Genomic DNA, 19,608 nt, shown 5'->3' on the forward strand with positions numbered 1-19,608 from the left:
ATTTCGCCAAAATGTCAACTTTGTCTGTAAGTCGAAAACAAAAGATGATAGCGGGATGCGGTTTTAACCAATATTATTTTCTCAAAAAATGAGCCCCAGAATCACTCGTTTTTGGCTAAACATCTTAGTTTCGGAAATTTCCTATTCGGACATCCAATATATTATACTCGTATTTATGAACTAAACTGTACTAACTAATTATAAAAAAAAATATTATATCATATTTAATAAATTAATTGTAGCCAACTTACAAGTCCTAAACCTATTTGCATTGTAAATAAGACACTGATATAATGAATTCTTAGGAACTAAAATCCTGCAAACCAAAGTCTAAATTACAAGCACATCCGCTATACAATAGAATATCGACTAAGATGTTTTATTGGTTATACACAACACATTAAATAAAGAGGAGCAGATTACTTTCAACATGAAACGATGATTCTCATTAAGGCTCCCTCTATTAGCTATTACATTATTAGCGATAAATGTGGTATTTGCATCGTAAATTGCCACCGTTTGTCTCAGTCTTAGGTATACTGCGAGCACGAGAACAAGAGCTTAAAACTAATTCTCCAGCCAAGATAAAATAAAATGCACATAACTTTTCAATAATTGAGAGCATTTTATCGAAAAATAGAAATTAACTTAAACAAACTGTGCTTATATCCTGGTCATCCAGAAGCTATAGACTCTACCAAGTCTCCTAGTCTAGACCCCAAGTGGCCCATTATGATCAATATCCGGACATTTTTCATGCTTTTTGTTTAAACCCAACCTTATGAAATTAAATTACCTTACTTTCATTCGACGCTAAATAGTATTACGTATTTTGCAGAAAGAAACTAAAGTCAACTGCCTTTTTTATAATTTTCTGTCTCAATGGCTAAAGAAAGTAAAAGTCTAATAAAATAATCTATACTAGATAGGTTTCAAAACCTTTAAAATAAAATATTTAATTCTGTGACCTAGATAAAAAAGACAGCAGGCTAAGTTAGAAATTTTTAAATGTCATGCTTATAGATATGCAGTGTTACATCCTCTTGAGATTTTGACAGTAATCTGTTAGCACTTTAGAAAGTGTCAAAGTGTGCCAAAAATCCCAATCTAAAAGAAAAATCTTTCAACTAATAATAATGTTACCGTAGGATTTCGCTTATGCCACCACTTAAGCTGGTATTAAAGTTGCATGACAGTGCACCGTCGAAGTCTTAGAAGCTCTAAGACTTACCCCACTTTATACCCCAATATCCCGAACACGTTTTCCCCTTAAAGAATATTGACACCAACCTGTGCATTTCGCATAATCATGTCGTTTTGTTGAAAGTTCGACTCGAGATCGGATAAAAGCAGAAAAATGGTTGCATTTTCGTCTATAGAACGATCGCTTGCACTTTTTACGATTATTGCACTTAGTGAACGTTTTAAATACGACGTCGCCGTCTGAGGGAGTTGCAGCGGTGTGGCTGTTCTATGTAAATCGAGTTGATTCGTTTTATTCAGACGGTGCAGATGGCGAAGTTATAGTAGTTATGATAATTTCTATTGTTTATTGGACCCGTTTAAAGTTCAGCATTGCAGACATGTTACACTGCGAATTTCGATTTGCATTTACCTTAAACGCTCCTCTGGACTGGAAACTCCATCTAGTAAATAAGGGTACTCCAAATGCAAACTCCTGCAAAAAAAAACCTATTGTTAGTAAATGCAACTTCAACTAAGCAGCACATATACAATTATAACACCTTTAATATGATTATTATATCCATAATTATTTTAATTATCATGGTGAGTAATTAGTTCCTGCATTAACCATTTTCAAAGTACCTTAGAACAAATTAGGTACAATCCTATTTAAAATCCATTCAGAAATCGAAGCCAAACATTTTACAATGTAATTTTTAACAAGTTTGCATAACGGAAATGAAAAATTATACCTAATAATGAAAGTTTGAGGCAACAAACAGATAAACTAAATATATAGAAACTATAATAGAGTGACAAAGAAATTAATGCAAAAAAATTACATTTGAAAAAATTTGTATTTGGTTTGGTTCATTTTGTAATATTTAATTAATGGTCCCAACGCACTGTGATAATTCTGACGCTAAAACACTATTATCCTTTTTCCTTGTTATTCAATTCCTTCATAAGAGCTTCCTCCTTAGGGAGTTTAATGAAAAAAAAATCATACATGCCATAGAAGCGTCCTTTTACAATTTCAAACCAGCTATTATTCACAACGAAACATGGAAAATATGGGTATTCATTTACGAGTATTTGCAGTGAAACTGCGGGGGAAAAACTGCAAGCACACATAGCGTGTCTTCATTGTTCCCGCGCGATTTTGCCCTCACTGCCGCCCTTTTAAATAGGTACTGCAAAACTCCTGTCGACAACACAAACACCTATTCAAACTAGCTTTTAGTGCCATGGTCGTCTGCTTTTAATAAGTCAGTAATTTCAAAATGAACTTTGGAGAGGGCGGCCTATTGTTTCCCAGTGTTAGGGTGGCTTTATTAAACAGCCATACGTGAATCTCTAATGCGACGTCATCTTTGCTTGGTGAAATTTAAAACCAATTTAAAATTGACGAGTAAACATATTAAAAAATCTTTAAATGACTTATTTGTTGGATCAGTAAAAGCATAGACGTTTTAATGCAGTTTTAATGGAGAAACAAAAAAAAACACAAATCTTGAGCCAATGTAGTTTTTTATTGTAATTATTTTCTTCTAAGTACTCGTAACATAAAGGAATAGAAAGAAACACAAGTTGCATAGGTATAAAAAAAAATTAAAAAAACATAAAATGCTAAACCCTCAATACCTCAGTGAATCTAATTGAGTTTAAATATTTGTCCAAAAAGTACATTTAAAAAAAACACTTTGAAGACGATTAAATCTCTCTAAGTCTAAAGCACTATTAGAAGCTAGCTCTTTTAGATAAATTATTGATATTTTTGAGAAGAAATTTACTCTAGGTTTTTATCGTTTACGCTTTAATTTTTTTATGAAAAGACTGCATAATATTAAAAACCGTGTTTTACGCTTAAATAAATTTTCGTAAGCAACCTTTTATATTTTATAAATATGTTGTGCAATATTCTTATTTCTCGTTGTTGTAAAAATACACACTACATAAGCTACTTCAAGCCATTTCTCCATTATTTATTCTCAAATAGTAGTTTTGTGAGTATGTGTAAATATGCCTAAAACACTCTTTTATGCAGTTTATGTCATAATTTTAAAAATAAAAACTTTTCATCAGCTGTCCTCTTTAACAGAAAAATAACATTTAATTTCCCGCTACCATTTGTTCGTCACCAAGAAATTCAAGGGTAAAAAGCAACAACGTTTTCCACATATTAAACATCTGTATTTTCAAAAAACGTAATTCTCTGTTCAGATTTGTCCATCCAAGAAAACACAATGTAAAAGCTTAATAAGCGCAAAACATCCTTAGCTGTCTTCGCTTTCCAATTTTCCGTTGTTTCCCAAAAGTCTAATAGCATTACGTCCGGTCGATCCTAAAAAGGCTCACACAGATCCGCCCTCCGAGAATAAAAAAATCATACGCTGTTTTACGTTCGACACGGGGCTGGAGCAGGACAACGACTCCCTCAGTTACCGTCATCGTGCAAGAGCTATAAATCTGTCGCCAGTAGCGATGAAGTGCCTCCTTTGGAGGAGATAGAAACTGTAATAATTGTGATGTTTACTGCCCATATTGCACTTCATTAGTCTTTAAACGCCGAACAACGATTTTGTTGCTAACCTACATTGAAACATTTGACGCAGGGTAATTCCTGCTAAATGTTTAATCAAACACACTTACATAAACAAAATTTGTTTAAAGACACATTTTTGGTTTGATTTGATATTTTTGAAAGTACTGTTTTGGTTTTATTAGTCAACATAGGTATTACTGAGTAATTTTGATACTTTTGCACAAGTTTTAAAAGATGATGGAACAAAAAATGCTAAAATTACTCTTTTGCCTTTTATATTTATATGTATATTTATTTATAACTATATTTACAGTTTCTGAAACTAAGAGAAATTTAGTATAAATTTATATTAAAATCATAATAACAAAGTAAAAATTTTGTATCTTTTTTTTGTCGAAGATACCACCGAATCCCGCACAAACTTTGCGAAATCATTAGCAAATTCAGTGAAGCATTGCTCCTGGAAACTATATCCAGTATGCACTTATGAATATGAGTCTTCGTAGGCGACTTAGGCATTCGTTCTCCATTAATCCTCTTTCATTAAAATTGCACTTTGACTATTTGTTCGATACTATTCACTTATGCATTAAGTTTGACCTCAATGTTTTCCCCAAACATCAGATCAAGTTTCAATTTACTAGACTATCTTGGTTTTATTATTCAAGTCAATGTAATTTCGTTACATTCATTTGTAAGCAGAATGTCAACATTTGATCACGCCATCATTGTTGAAGTTTGAGGGCGAACAATTTAGGTATACTTTATGCAAATGTATTATATGCTGACGTATTCCGGAGTCGTAGGTTAACCCACCATCTGTCAGGATCTTGCGATTAAACTTGCTTCTGCTGAATATCTAGCCGGCCGGAATTTATAAATAGAATTATAAATTAATTGAAGACCATTTCATCAATCAAGGATTAACGCAATAATGAGGTTTGTTGGTAATTATTGCTAATTAGTGTACCTGATTAATAAACATTATTAAATCAGCCCTGTCTTCCGCACTGTCATGACGGTGTGCGATTAGGGACTCATGCAAGACCATTAATTTGCTGTTAACACGTTTTCAAAAAACACTTTATTTTAAGTCAATTGTTTACTCTCCATAAATAATTAGTAATTAGTGAGCGGCAAAATTATGGAATAATCTTATTTATTAAAACTGAAAACATTTTGTTTTGACAAATATGCTCGAACAGCTGAATTTTCTTTTTAAAAATAAAAAATTTTCAATTCAATTTAAAATTGTATGTTTTTTGTAGAAAATATTTCATTTCTTTGGTGATTTTTTTTCGAAAACTATGTGATATTTAATATTTTGAAAACCAAAAAGTGGTAACGGCTATTAGAACCAAATAACAACTGCCTATAAAACCATGAAAACTGATGAATCCCTGAATCTGCTAAACAAAAATTTTAAATTTGTTATCAACTTTAAGAAGATTTAAGTTCTAATAACAAGTATGTGTCACGCATTGTAGTTTTAATAAGCTATTCCAAATTTTAACAAACAGTATAGTTGATAATGACTGTTGCGGTAAAAGTAGAAACAAAAACAATTAAAGAAAAAAAATCACTGCAAATATAGAAAAGCAAATTGCATGTCATGCTATTTTTCAACCAATACAAAGCATGAATAGACCCATCTTTTCAAGCGGTCAGTAATTGCTAGCTCTATACATTTATTCCATAAAACCCCTTTTCTTATAATAAAAACAAAATGAAAGCTCATTACGGTTTTGCTGCAGACCCTTTTGCTACTTTTTTTGTGAAGATTCATCCGAAACTGACGGCCAACCGTTATAGAAGTTTTTAAGGTATATCCCATGTAATTTACACCAATTATCAATGCCTGTTAAAAACAATCAATTCAATTGTGACAATTAATTCACTAAAGCCGAAATTGTTGATATTTTTAAGTAATGAAATACATAAATGACAAGCACTTTTTTATTGTTTTGTTCTTGTAGTTTTATTTTGCATTCGGTTTATACATACAGAAAACTATTGATCTAACTGTTAAAAAAGAACAATTGTTACATAGACTCACAAAATCTATCGATTTTCCTTTAGGTATACTTACTATACCTACACTGTATGACGCTACAAACACTCTCACAAGCGATTTGTTGCGATAAATCAATACAGAAAAACAGAAGTCAATTAAAAATTTTATCAATTGTTGGCATAAATTCAAGTTAATTCATGTGTGAAATATTAAGTTCATTCCGGTTTTTGTAAACTTACTAATGAAATAATCCCTGCCGTCTTCATTCATGCATGGATGTAAAAGCGAACATTCATTTATTTTTCAAACTTACTAATACATACACCCAGGAAATATTCTAATTACTGAAAACATCACAAATGTCGTTATATTCGAAGAGGATTGTAAACTACCCATGATAATTGCTAATTGCTAGTTTCACACTTTGCCGGGTGCCTACATAATACGTCACCTGGAAATTCTAATAGAATCCTCTGACTGTAAATTTCATCAGTATTAGACGTGGCGGCGAATAAATTACAAAACGTAGAAAAGCCACAACGAAACTGATAAACGGTATATCACGACGAACACAATTTAGAAGACAGAAGGTTTCAATTAACACTTTCAGCCGATTTCATTTCAACTTCAATCTGTAGACTCTTGTTACTTCGACCAAAATGGCTTTTATAAATCCTGACCGGCTTTCGGGGATACACTGAAAAATCACTCCAACAAGATGATACCTATTGTCTTATTTCAGAATCTTAGTTTATCAAATATTTGAAAAAATAAAATAAATAGATACAATATAAAATTATGCAAACTACAGTATACATACTGGTACTAATAATTTAATTTGTAATGTTCCAAATGTAGTGTAATAATACTAATAATTAACAATTGCATATTTCAATGAAATAAATTACAATTCTTACGCTATTTATCGTTTCTAACGCTTGACATTTGCTGGTCATTGACACCGTTATCAACCTTATTAAAAAAAAACTGTAACGACTCGTTCAAACACTCAAATGAATGGGAAACATTCTACATCAGAAAAGTCCAAATTTTTAATTATGCTACATAAAGAAATTGCAGTATTTGCCATTAGGAAATTTAAATAAATAAACCCCTAACAGCAAAAATATGCAACCTACATTTTTGAAAAAAATCTACACAAGATAATTTATTTATTTTTAACTAAACTGTATTGCATATAACTTTGTGTCTGCTTTTGATATTTAAAACATATGGCCCAAAACAATTCTTATATTTCTAACGTGGTCCAAAAAAGTCAAAGTATGAACACCCCTATCCTATATAAACAATTTTTGTTTTATAATTAATTGCCAACAAGTAAAAAACATAGATATGCAATAAATAGTACTTTATTAATTTTATACACCTCAATGAAACCATGACCTGAGTGTTGAATTATATTTTATCCTTTCTTAAATTCCGAAATAATAAAACAAAATGAACACAATCACACAACTTAGACAAGAAAGCTTGAAATTACAAGTTAATTGGTACCTAATTTAAATATAAAAAAGTAATTTCACTTTAAAATTAGATTGGAACTAAAATAGTTACTTAATTGTGTCCCGAGAACCTATGTAAAATCTCTCCTATTGTTTTAATCCACTCAAAAAACGCATTTAATGTCAAATCGTGATAAAAATAATTTTTTATTGTTGTCCCAAAAAGATTAATAAATCTGTTATAAAAATGTTTTAGAGCTTCCATTTTACTGAACTAGATAAAATAAGGTACCTACTACCTACAACAAAGATGAGTCATGTTGAAAGTAGGAATTAAACTTCTTATTACTCAAATAGTAGAAAAAAATATTATAATATTTGATTAAAGCTTAGTGTAATTCCTTTTATTGTGGCAAATGGGTAAAGCAGGAAAGAAAGTTGACCATGAAGAATAAGTGCACAATTGAACCACTAAAGACATCAAACAATAGACATTGAAGAAAGTTCCTCTTCAATCCCAGTCATTGTTAAAAAATAATGACTATAGTTAACCCGTTTCCACTGTGCGAAATGCAAATTTATCTAATTTGTCTATAACGGCAGCATTTTACGAGATACTTCTCACAAGTTTTAGAACTAGTTCAACTGTTGGTTGCAATTCTGTCTGTCTAAAAAACTCAAAAACTGTCAGTGTGCCTTGTTAGAAGACAAGAACATGAATTTCATAAATCATTGCGAGTGAATCAGGGAGTGTTTGCAATTCCAGTCAAGGACATCTGACGACAAAGACTCGTCATCTTAAGCCGACGCCTAACACACGAGTTACATCATTCAGATCGTAATTTAATTTGGATAAATTAAGTACTCGGCTTTATATGCGACCGCCCTAGAGACTGATATGCAGAGCGAGAGATAACAATGATTATTTGATGCCTGATGAAGCAACACGCATGTTAATAATAAATAACACAAAACGCTTGTATTTGATTCACTGTGTTAACAACATGAATTGTGAGATGTAGGCTGGGATTATGGTCGTAAAAGATTAAGAAGACGAGAATCACATCAAAAGAGACGATGATGTTGCAAATGAGAATAATTGGAATAATTTAAAAACGGAACAGAAATGTATCTAAGTTGACGAAATTTTATAAGTAAAGAAGATGAATCTGTGTTAGAGCTTGTTCCATACCTGGTGACAGAGAAGACCCTTAGAATGCGCCCACTTGGTGAAGATAATAAAATACATGAGCGTGCACTTTTTTCTTAAAATTTTCTTAGCTTAGCTTTGACGCCAAATTTAAAAAAGCAGCAGTTACATATTTCACACTTCTTTTCCTTTTAATCAAATGAATCAAATGTATAGCATATATTTTCTTTCAGACAGTATAGATTTCGAATAAAAAAACTATGAAAATGGATTTATTACTATGAAACTTTAAACGATTAAATATACGAGAAGATAAAATATTAAAACTTCTCTATTATCTGGAGAAGCAGTTTGATGAAAACTGAATCCATAAATTTTAATGTAATAACCTGCTTAAATTCCTATTCGACCTTTTTCTACGCTTTCAACTATGCAAAACTAAATTGTAAACCCACTTTATATTATTTCAAGATTGAAACTTGATATTTACTTGAAAGTTGACTTTAATTTAGATGTCTGCACAGTATCTCTTAATAGAATAATTAGTTTGTAGCCAGTTCTTAATTTGAGTTAATTAAACTAGGTAATTATATGATTTCCAAAAGTATTCATCGCTAAATGAATGACAATACTTTATATTTATCATTCACTATCTCTCTTATTACTAAATTTAATTACCTCAAAGTAAACATTGACTGCGAATTAAATACAATAAATAAAAAAAGATGAAAAAATGTATTGTTACAACTTTTTCCGATCAAATTAATTAAAATAAATACAAATCTACATATTTTACGAAACAAGAAGTAGAACTGGAAAAAAAACATAAGTACCTACCTACTTCGGCGAAGCGTAAATGAAAGCTTGAAACGAAAGATAAAAAACAGAAACAATTATTGTAGTGAATAAAGTTAAAACAGTAATAGTTTCAATAAGTTTATTTCATCATCAAAAAGAAAGCAAACATATAAAAAACTGCAGGACCTTTAAATGAAATTGTGATAATGTAATTAAGGTAGTAAATCTGTCTGTATAGTGAGTACAGAAGTAAGTAGACGTAATAACAAAATTTATAAAACTGTATTTTATACGTACATGTTTTACGATTGTGAAGGTTGCCAGTAAAATATGTTTGATTAGATCAATGAAAACTTTATTACTCTTAAACAATGTCTAAAGTCAGCAAATTAAAACAATGTACGCTATGCAGACCCGATCAAATCACAAACTGAGTTCAACAAACCACATTTGTCGTAGACGAAAACAATAAAATGTTGATCAAAGTGTCACACATCTATAACGTACTTTTCTCCGATTGTTTAAAATCGTTTAATACATCATATTTAGTAATACTTTCATTGCTTTTATGCATTCATTTTTAAGAGGTTAGACTATTTAAGATTGTCTTTGAAAACACTGTTCAAAAGAATCAAGGAAATAAGTAGCTATATCTAGATAAAAAATGTTGCGTGGAAAACTTCAAAGAAAAGCCTACAAAGAACATATCTCAAATGCAATCAGGTGACGATGCACAACAACCCCAAACATAACGGGTATTTTCTCAACGTGATGCCACTTAGGTTTTTAGAATACAAATAGAAATCGAAATGAAAAGTAAACTCTAACAGTTTTTGCTAGTATTGCAATTATTTTGATTTATTAATTAGAATTAACTTTTTCTTACATTTTTTAAAAATCCACTTCTAATGTTACAGTTTTTCTTTTTCAAAATACGCTGTTTGTAAAACAAAACAAAATTTTACAAAAAGGAAGAACTTATTAAGAAGCTATGCATGAATTTTGTTTAAATTTTCTATACTATTAATTTATTATGCTTAATTACATTAATTTAGGAAATAAATACAACTTAGTCAAGTTGCGTTTCGTAAACGAATTTAGAATTAATAACTTATTTCAAACTTCAAGATCAATAACTTTGCCATCTTCAAGTTATAACAAAGAAAATAAAAAAAGTAGTACACGACCGTCCAAAAATATTGTTCTCAAATTACAAACGTTAAGTAAATACGATTCTTTAGCAAATCGAGTGTATTGTAGATAATACATTATTACATTATAATACATTATATTGTAGATAACTGTATTTAGTACAGACTTTACACATACCAAAAACCAGGGGCGGACTGGCCAGGAGTGCCGGGGTGCCACAGCACCCCGGGCCATCGAGTCTTACGGGCCCCCAATTATGGTAGGCTTATTATGTCAAGAGCTCATTGAAATAATATTAATAATTTTAAATTAGTAAATAAACTTTCCACAATGCATAGAGCTAATCCATGAAGTGCTGAACCGCAATTTTCGCAGAAGCTACAAATAAAACTATAGTTTCTATAATTTTAATGATTTTAGCTCAATTTTGTTTATAAGGTCTTACAACGCATGTAAGAAAAGCATAGATGCACATTATTCATTAATCCAACTCATCAAGCAATAGAAAAATTACAGCTTTTATAATCATCAAGAAATAAACAAATGTTCCTTTGGATTTAATGGAATTTACATTAAATATGACAGCATTGACAGCGATGTCAATCGTAGTGGATTGTTTCCAAGCTACGCTCAAAACACACTACACTCAAATAACTCGAGAACGGTACATTTTGGCGATATGAAACTACTTTTTTTTATAAAAAAATTATTGGGCTGTATCAAAAACAGAAATTAATAAGCCGAAAAAAAGTTATATATGATCCCAAAACTGCAAACCCATTGCTACCGGAAATGTATAGCTTCTACAAGACTTCCGTTTACACCAAATCAAAGAGTGTCTTTGTCCTTTAACATGCAAAATTTAATAATAATCGGATAAACGGTAACAAAAATATTTCCAGAAAATCTTTTTTTTATACCGATTTTTGGAAAGTTGTAATTTTTCTATTTTTTGAGGTGGGTCAATAAATACTGTACTTTCTATTCTCAATTGTAGAGGGGTATGTGTAATTAAAATTATGCCACACATTTTTTAATCAACCGATATAAAATATCGTTTTAACTTATACTAATTTAATTTTAATTATTTTTTTATTTATTAGTGGGCATAAATAATAGAAAAGTCTAAATATAAGTATAAATTTGGTGCACATAAACGAAAAGAAAAACAAAAATAAATTAAAATTATAAGCAGCCTCTGAACACGTTCATCTAAAAACTTTATTTTCGTTTATTAAACCATCATGATTTCAACTGACGACACAATCTCAATTAAGTGACATTAAGCATTAAGTGACAAGTAGTTTTTGTACATATTTTTATTGTATTGTATATTGGGCTCTCATTTCAACTTAGTACTTCATATAAAAATTTGCCAGTCCGCCCCTGCCAAAAACGTTAATATACCCGAGTCCTGCAATAAAAAAATAATTTCAATTCATCAAACAAAACCTGACATTTTTACATGCACGAATTTTTAAATTTGTTGTATTCCCAATGCAAATGTCAACAAACATTTCACCGCTACAAACTTTATTTTAGTTGAATTTTCCAAACAAACTAGACAATATTGTTTTGCTGTCTACCATAACTATTCAATTCATATTATAAACAAAACAAAAAATATGTAGGTTGAAAATCTATAAATAAAAATACTTATTTCCTGCAAATCCATCTGTTTTAAATTTAGCAACAGGAAAATAGCGTAGGAGTGCTAAGACATATCCGCAATCAAATAAGACAACACAATAATGACATCAGCGCACGGTTGACAGCACAATCACAACACTGCGTAAAGCATTTGCATCTTTCTGCATCCGTTGCACATGTCGGTTACACATATTCCAATTCGATTATCCGGAACAACCGCATTCATCAGCTCATTCTTCTCATATTACTAAAAGTCGAAATTAAAACACAAGAAACTACCAATGTCTTCTCCTGAATTATTGGATGTCTTCTATCGACGAACAAACGAATGTAGGGAATTGCTAGAGAGAAATGTAATCATATAAGAGCAATTATCCCCTTTACGACTTTTTAATACTTTTAAATTGGTCATACTATCTCGAAATAGCAGATATACCAATAAAACAAGCAGAACTTATTGATTTCGTGCCAGAATCCAATTGGGATACTGAGCTCTATTCCCACGTTGTCCTGCTGTTGGGAATTCTAAGATTGTTCCTTTAAAGTATGAAATTAATTTCAAATCTTGAAACTGCATTACATAAGAACTTTCAGCACGCTGTGATGATGGTTTCAACGGGACTACTCGGAACTGCAGGTTCCCTTACTATTTTTATTATGATGGTAAATTATCATCGCTGTCAATTTCATTGCAACATAATTTGCCGTTAATTAGTTTAATTCTGTTCACTTTCATGACACTGTAATCTCAATTAGACACGCTACTAATAATAAAACGAGTTTTGTAGTGAACGGCCATACAACACACCAAATCCCGATCAGAAATGCATGCAAACTTAGAATTAAAAAAAAAAAATATTTCTAAAGTAATAGTATAGATGTATGTATGTACATGTTGAGTGCACTTAAAAAATGTGACTTTAAAATAATGTTTCAATAATGAAGAAATTAGTTCTAACATCAACAGAAAAAAACAAAAAATATTTTTAATCAAAAACAAAAAAATATTAGACTAAAAAAGTTCTGTAAAAAAATTACAAACCAAATTATATAATACATAATACTAAGCAAATCAATCAAAAATCCTTTTAGCGCAGATTATTTCATATGGCTCTGCATATTTTTGTCCAGCCACAGCTTTACAAAGAAGAGAGTTTAAGTGGTAGAAGGCGATGCGTGCTTTCCACCCATCTAACCACCTCGTCAATGAATGGTACAAAACTGGTTGTGTTGAATTCATTACAATTCAATTAAGCAGATACCGCAGGAAAATTTATGTCTGTAATAACCATGCCATTTAAATGGCTGGCTTTTCTATAGATTGTTATTTTACACATAAAAAGTTCAAAGCTTTCGCGAATGGAATAAAAAAGAACGATGATTTAGTGTTCTTACCGGTGGCTGTGAAAAGGATATCTGGACTGAAGGAAGTATACATATATGACACTTTGGCAACGAAAATGTCGTAACTTAATATCAAAGTTATTTATTTTGCTCTTTTGTAAAGTGAAACCGATCTACCTACTCCGAGGAGAAATATTGCTACTGGGAAGTAGCTTGAACAGTTTACCTGCACGTATTATGATCTCCACTTCTGCAACACTATGCATGTGAGTAGTGAATATGTCAAAGTGAACGTTAAGCAGGGGTCAAGATTTACTATGCATTGTGCTTGGATCTTGGACCAATAAATGTATATAATAAATTAAAATACTATCCACACACAACAAGTTCTTACAACGCTATTCATTACATCATTAAACGTCCAGTACAAGTGTTCAACAGTATTATAAATTCCAAATAATAAAATACATATAAGCAGAAAGCGCTTTGTTGCCTTTTGAAACTTTAATCATATCTTTCTTACACCGAATAGGTATATTTTTAAATAGTACCCTATAGACATACAAATTATTCATTTCACTCAGATTTTATTAAAAATTCAGGCACCGAAGACAAATGTACATTTTTTGTGCTACTTTCAACTATAAACATATTTCAAATGTGAACCAAGAGTATACAACGATGCCTAATCGTATTTGTGATAAATGTAATTGCAAGATCATAAATTATTTCTTGCCAAGATGCAATACTAGGAGATTGATAAAACGTGACTTGAATATGTGCATAATGCACTGTGAAAAAGGACTATCATGCAATCAGGTCTAGTAATGAAATTACACAAAAAACAACAAACGCAAAATTACTTTAATTTATACAAACTGGAACAAAAATAATAAGGCGGACAACCGTAAAAAATGATAATAAAAATTTGATGAAGCAGAAAACCAATCTTTTTTTAACTCTCCTATCGATCCTTTTACTAAAATGATTGAATAAATTGTATAAAAAGAATCATGGGTGTAAAATAGACATTCTTTTTAAGTCCTAACATTTCTGAAAAGATTAAAAATACTCAATGTAAAACATGTTTATAATTCGTCCTCGTTAACGCCAATTTCATTGTTGAGTGTCAAGTTAGAATATCAAGGGATCGTCCATCCATAACACTTATACTCGAAGGTATCGCCTCCTCCCACGAGCTCAAGAAGCACTATTCGAAATCCAGAAGTGAACTTGGTTAACTCAATTAGTTTAGTTTATATCCTCCACAAGATCTAATCAAAGTGGTATTGGATTAGAGCATTAATGAACACACATCGAGGCCGCCTTTGTTGGTGCACCGTCAGCAGCGCTCCTGCACCATTATCCATCCACATGGCCAGCATCCAGCTCCAGTTTGACCCAGTTTTTGCGTTCTGTTTAGACTCCAATTCCGCGTTATTCGCTTACCTGCAATACAGGAGAGAAAATGACATCACTCTGGAATCATCCTTGTTAACGTGCAAACATTTTTCGAAGAAACGAGGTGTTTAGAGCAACTCCAGAATGCAACAATGCACTTTGTTCAATCCTTGAATGTTATCGAAGAAATTAAAATAACGACGCTGCCAGGAATATCTCAACATGAATCCGCCAGAGCACACTAAAGATAAGCTGCTGATGCTACAAGAAAATTGCAAGAAATACACATCGACAAATAAAAGTAGGAAAGTTGATGGGTGACAATTGAAAGAGAATTGTAATTTCAAACGAAGTTGGATATGAAATGAAGCGACTCATATTGTCGGTAGCGTTTATAATTATGAGTTTATATGAATCAAATTCAAATTCTAAAATTTGAAAATGACCAAATTACATTTCTAAGTTATCGCAGCCAATAAAACTCTCCCTGAACCCAAAAGCTAAGTAACTAAAACTTGTTTAAAAATGGTAACGCTTTCCTTAAAAAATTTGGTTGAGATCAAATACATTTCTGTAACAAATTGTGATAATCTAAAAATGTGCTAAATGAATAAGCATCGCTAAAAGGGTAGTTGTACGATATTCAGTTTCATAAACGACAAAACATTCCAAACCAAGTGAACTGTAGGTTTGGACCGTCCATTGCTCGCGTAATGAAGCGAAATTTTATCATTCGTGATGGAACATTAACAGAATCGAGCCATTCTTTCAAGTCCTCAATTCCAGCCCTGATTTCAATTACAAGAACGCAATTGCTGCTAATTCGCACCTCCCAAATAATTTTCTTGAAGTTTCTTATCGTATACTCAATTTAATTGAATATCCCGTACTTCCGCTTTATACTACATCAATTTTATCATGAAGCTATTAAAATCCCATTTAATTACGCGAATCCCAATTCTAAAAAAACACTTTCATTATTAGCACAATGAAGCCTGTCGAGAACCACATCCAATCCAGAGAATAAAAATGCCGGTTCTGCATAGAGATTTCATTAAAAGTCCCAGAGATAAGTCAGCGGAGCAATCGAGCGTTGGTAAATAACAAGCGAGGCGAAATTGCTCTCTAGAAAAATTTCATACGTTTCCCTTTTGAAGACCACTCCGGAACTCCCGTGACTGAAACTCCACTTCAAAGGTGTGTCACTGATGTTTTTGATTAGCTAAAAAAATTCTGTCTTAGTAACGAAAATTCTTGACTTTATGAAGTCGTAAACAAAGCCTGAACAAGATGTAGGTACTAATTTCACAATTTTTGGCTTCAACCCAAAAGGAACACTGCCAGCTACTTTTATTCGATTCACTGCAACATTAGAAGCAGTTTATGTTTCCATATACAAAATAAATCCATTTTCCTCAGAATTGCTCAACATAGATTTACATAAATCTGACGCTGGAAATTTCACTTTTCTTGAAAGGACTAACTGAATTATTTTCCATACTAATTAGGTGGTAATACATAAACCAAACATGTTCCATATTAAGTCATTTTAATTCATTAAGATAATGGTGTGCAACAACCATAACTAATTTTCGTCTCTGCTTAGTGATTTTTTTTCACTTTCAAAACACTAGTTTAAAAAGAGCAACGGAAACAAATCTTTAGAGTAATATAAGTGGATATGGTACACTTGAATTCTTTATCCTCGGATTTATCCTTGAAATGCACTTCAATCAAAACGTGGAGACTAAAGCTTGGACATCTTGGATTTTATTTTAAATGTTTTCGCTCCACTGACTACAAAAGAAATAACGTGGTGAAATCAAATTTGGCAAATGCAGACACAGAACTAAATGGTCCAGAGTATGCGTAGAATTTCCACATAGTCCATTTGTTCTCAAACTAAATGATACGACCATTTTTTTAATACAAAATTAAACTTTCATTTGGATTTATACAATTTTAATTAAAAAAAATATATAAAGTTGCTCAAAATTGTAATATAAATAAACAAAAAAATTAAAATTTTAATAATTGTCAAACTTAGAAAACATTTCATTATTAAATCCTAAATATCGTTCCAAAGAATCGACAAGAAAGTTTCTTAAAACAATTGAAATGGTAAAAGCTAGATCTTGAAAATCATTCACAAAACTTTAACAATTACCTTTTATCTATATGAACGATCAGTTACTTTTTCCTTTTTCTGTCCCAGTTAAATTCGCTTAGTAATAATTTAAGCTCCTTCCCAAATGTTGTAGGACATAAAAATAACTAAAAAAATATTGTTTTTTATTTCTGTATCAACTTACTATTTGCCCAAAATACGTTAAAACAGCTTCCTAAAAATAAATATTATCTAGACCACACAAACATATCTTTGCAAAAACCGATTAAAATTCAATAAACAAGAAACTATTTTACATAATCTTTATTCAATTAGTTTCGTGATTTATTTTCATACTTTCCGCTCCAGCTGCATGAGTATAAACAAATAACTCTATCACACTATTCATTGACGTACATTTTTATACAATTCCATTTCCAATCTATGTCTTGTCATTTTCAGAATTCTGTATCAAAAAATCCTATTCACATGTAATATCATTGTTAAGGTTTATTTCTTTACCTCATTAAATATTAACCACCTGTTTTCGAGTTTTTCTAAATAAATAATTCAATGTTTGAGTCATTCCCCGCGAGATTGCGTTATATACAATACAGAACGAAGCAAAAACTAGCTTTTGTAAAGTGGCAATAAAAGTTAAAATAAACTACGAATTTGTGCAGAAACTGAGTTTTATGTAAAAAATTTGATGCGGTTGCACTTTAATGCGAAAAAAATTCAATGTAACGCGGAAGTGCGGTAATATTTGTTCCAGCTAATCTCTTGCGGTTACATTTCAAAATACATGACGTGAAAAACATTTGTAAGATCAAAAGTTTGTAACTATAACACGTATTTTATGAGGACATTTTTATAATAGATAAATAAAAGTTATACACCTTCATTTTAGAAAAGTAACTAATTTGTTTTTCATCTTCAACAATCTGCAACTTTAAACTAAACAAAAAATCCAATATTTTTTATTTTTAAGATTTATTTTTATCTAAATTCATAACTACTATAAGTATAAAAATCTGAATGAATAATCCAACTTTTTTACAACGGCCCATATAAATAATAATACTCATAAGTCATAACTATCCTAGAACATGTCAACTCGGTCAATGTCTCTAAAAGTACTCGTACTTACTCACTGATAAAACATAAAAATTACGATCACTTCAAAATGTTAGAAATAACACTCATTAATAGATGAAAAGTAATATGTTATAGCTCCTCTTATGAAGTGTATTGCCATTCAATAATTCAGATTCTTGTATACCGTAAAAACATACTTAATTTTTAATTTTCGTAGTCCCAAATGTCAAAGTGTGCTATAAACAAACTTATTATAAATTTAACCCAAATAAATAAAATTTGAGTCGTCCCGAAAGCAGCTCATTTCTCGTACATAATACAGCAAACGATCCCCTTTTCTCGGCACCACCTCCACCCTAATACCGAACTTCTTGAAAATCAAGCCTCTTTCAGGACTATCGAAAACAAGGAGTACTCTTTACTACACGACCACTTAGCTCCTTATTTGGACCGGACGTTGACTCCCGGAGTTCGTTCTCAACACGCCTGCTGCGACGCTTCAATGCAGACTCGTTTTTTTGCATGGCGTGAAAGTTTAATTTACACAAACTGCATTTTTTCGAAAAAAGATTTGGTACCGGTGATTACATTTATTTTACCAATCCTATACAACTTTCAAAGCTAATGCGTTTCCAAAGTTTTGTACCGTAACTGTAAACTTACCATACTTTGTTGCACCGAAGTAATTATGGAGTTGTAAAGCGTAATTGCTAAGGGAGTGCTACGAGGTTTTGCGGTAAGACCGCGAGGATTTGTTTTTGTTTTGTATGAAGCCAATATTTATACGTAGTTAAGGCTTTCATGGTCTATGATGGCTGTGATAAAAACATACGGGGAACAAAAGAGAAATTAATTATTTTAAAATTTAGAGCAAATAACTAAAAGTTTTTGTAAACACAACTTGTTTTGTAATTAAAATAAAGCAAAATTATGTTTAGCTTTAATCACACAAGCATTGTGGTAATTCGCAATTGAAATAAATTCGTAATATAAAAACAATTCAACCTATAAATATCTGCGATTACATAACAATTAAATATTTCCAGATCAAAATAAAATACAACCAACCAAGAAACTATGATTCAAAAATAATTTTTAAACATTTATTTCAAAAAATAACTGAAAAGTCCAAAACAGAATAAATACGCTCGCCCAAAAGTACAATCAGACTTTTGTCTTTTTCAACGAATGTCAAACAAGGAAGCTATTTCAAAGAAACTACAAATGTTTTCTAATCTGATTTATTTATACAAAGTGAATTTATTTAAATAAACTATGCACGAATAAGTATTAAAATTTAAGCAATAACTAAACTAAACTAATGCCTCAAATAAGATTTTAAAAATTAAAACTGTTTTATACAACAATAAAAATGGTAGTAAAACATAAAATGGTTTAAATTATGCAACACTTTTGAATACAGATAAGTACAACGAATATTTTTTATTAAAAACATAATAGAGCGTAAAAGTACCGTTTGGCACGAAAAAAATCACCAAAAAATGCCAACAAACTGAAAGTACATTTTCAACAAATGTGTCAGTTTTAAAAACTTATAATTATAAAGCACAGCTGGAGATGTTTCAATAGTTGTTTGTCATTTTTTAGAAAGAAATGACAAAAACAATTTTACACCCTTAATACTTCTACAGGCTGCGCCAGAAATCGCGCCCCAGAGAAAAATGCCATATAAGGTAAGAT

The 19,608-nt window shown here is 31.0% G+C and overlaps 1 protein-coding gene across 2 annotated transcripts in view; it reads right to left on the reverse strand.

Moving 5' to 3' along the window:
• Positions 1–19,608, reverse strand: part of LOC123012400 — a 125,682-nt gene that overhangs the window by 89,670 nt on the left and 16,404 nt on the right. For both annotated transcript variants that reach the window (XM_044410281.1, XM_044410283.1), the window contains exon 2: positions 1,616–1,678. The gene's annotated coding sequence lies outside the window, so the exon portion shown is untranslated. The remainder of the gene's footprint in view (positions 1–1,615; positions 1,679–19,608) is intronic.

The sequence above is a fragment of the Tribolium madens genome, unplaced genomic scaffold (genome assembly GCF_015345945.1).
Source record: "Tribolium madens isolate multiple individuals breed KSU strain unplaced genomic scaffold, Tmad_KSU_1.1 Scaffold_96;HRSCAF=242;Tcas5.2_LG5, whole genome shotgun sequence".
Taxonomy (NCBI): Eukaryota; Metazoa; Arthropoda; class Insecta; order Coleoptera; family Tenebrionidae; genus Tribolium; species Tribolium madens.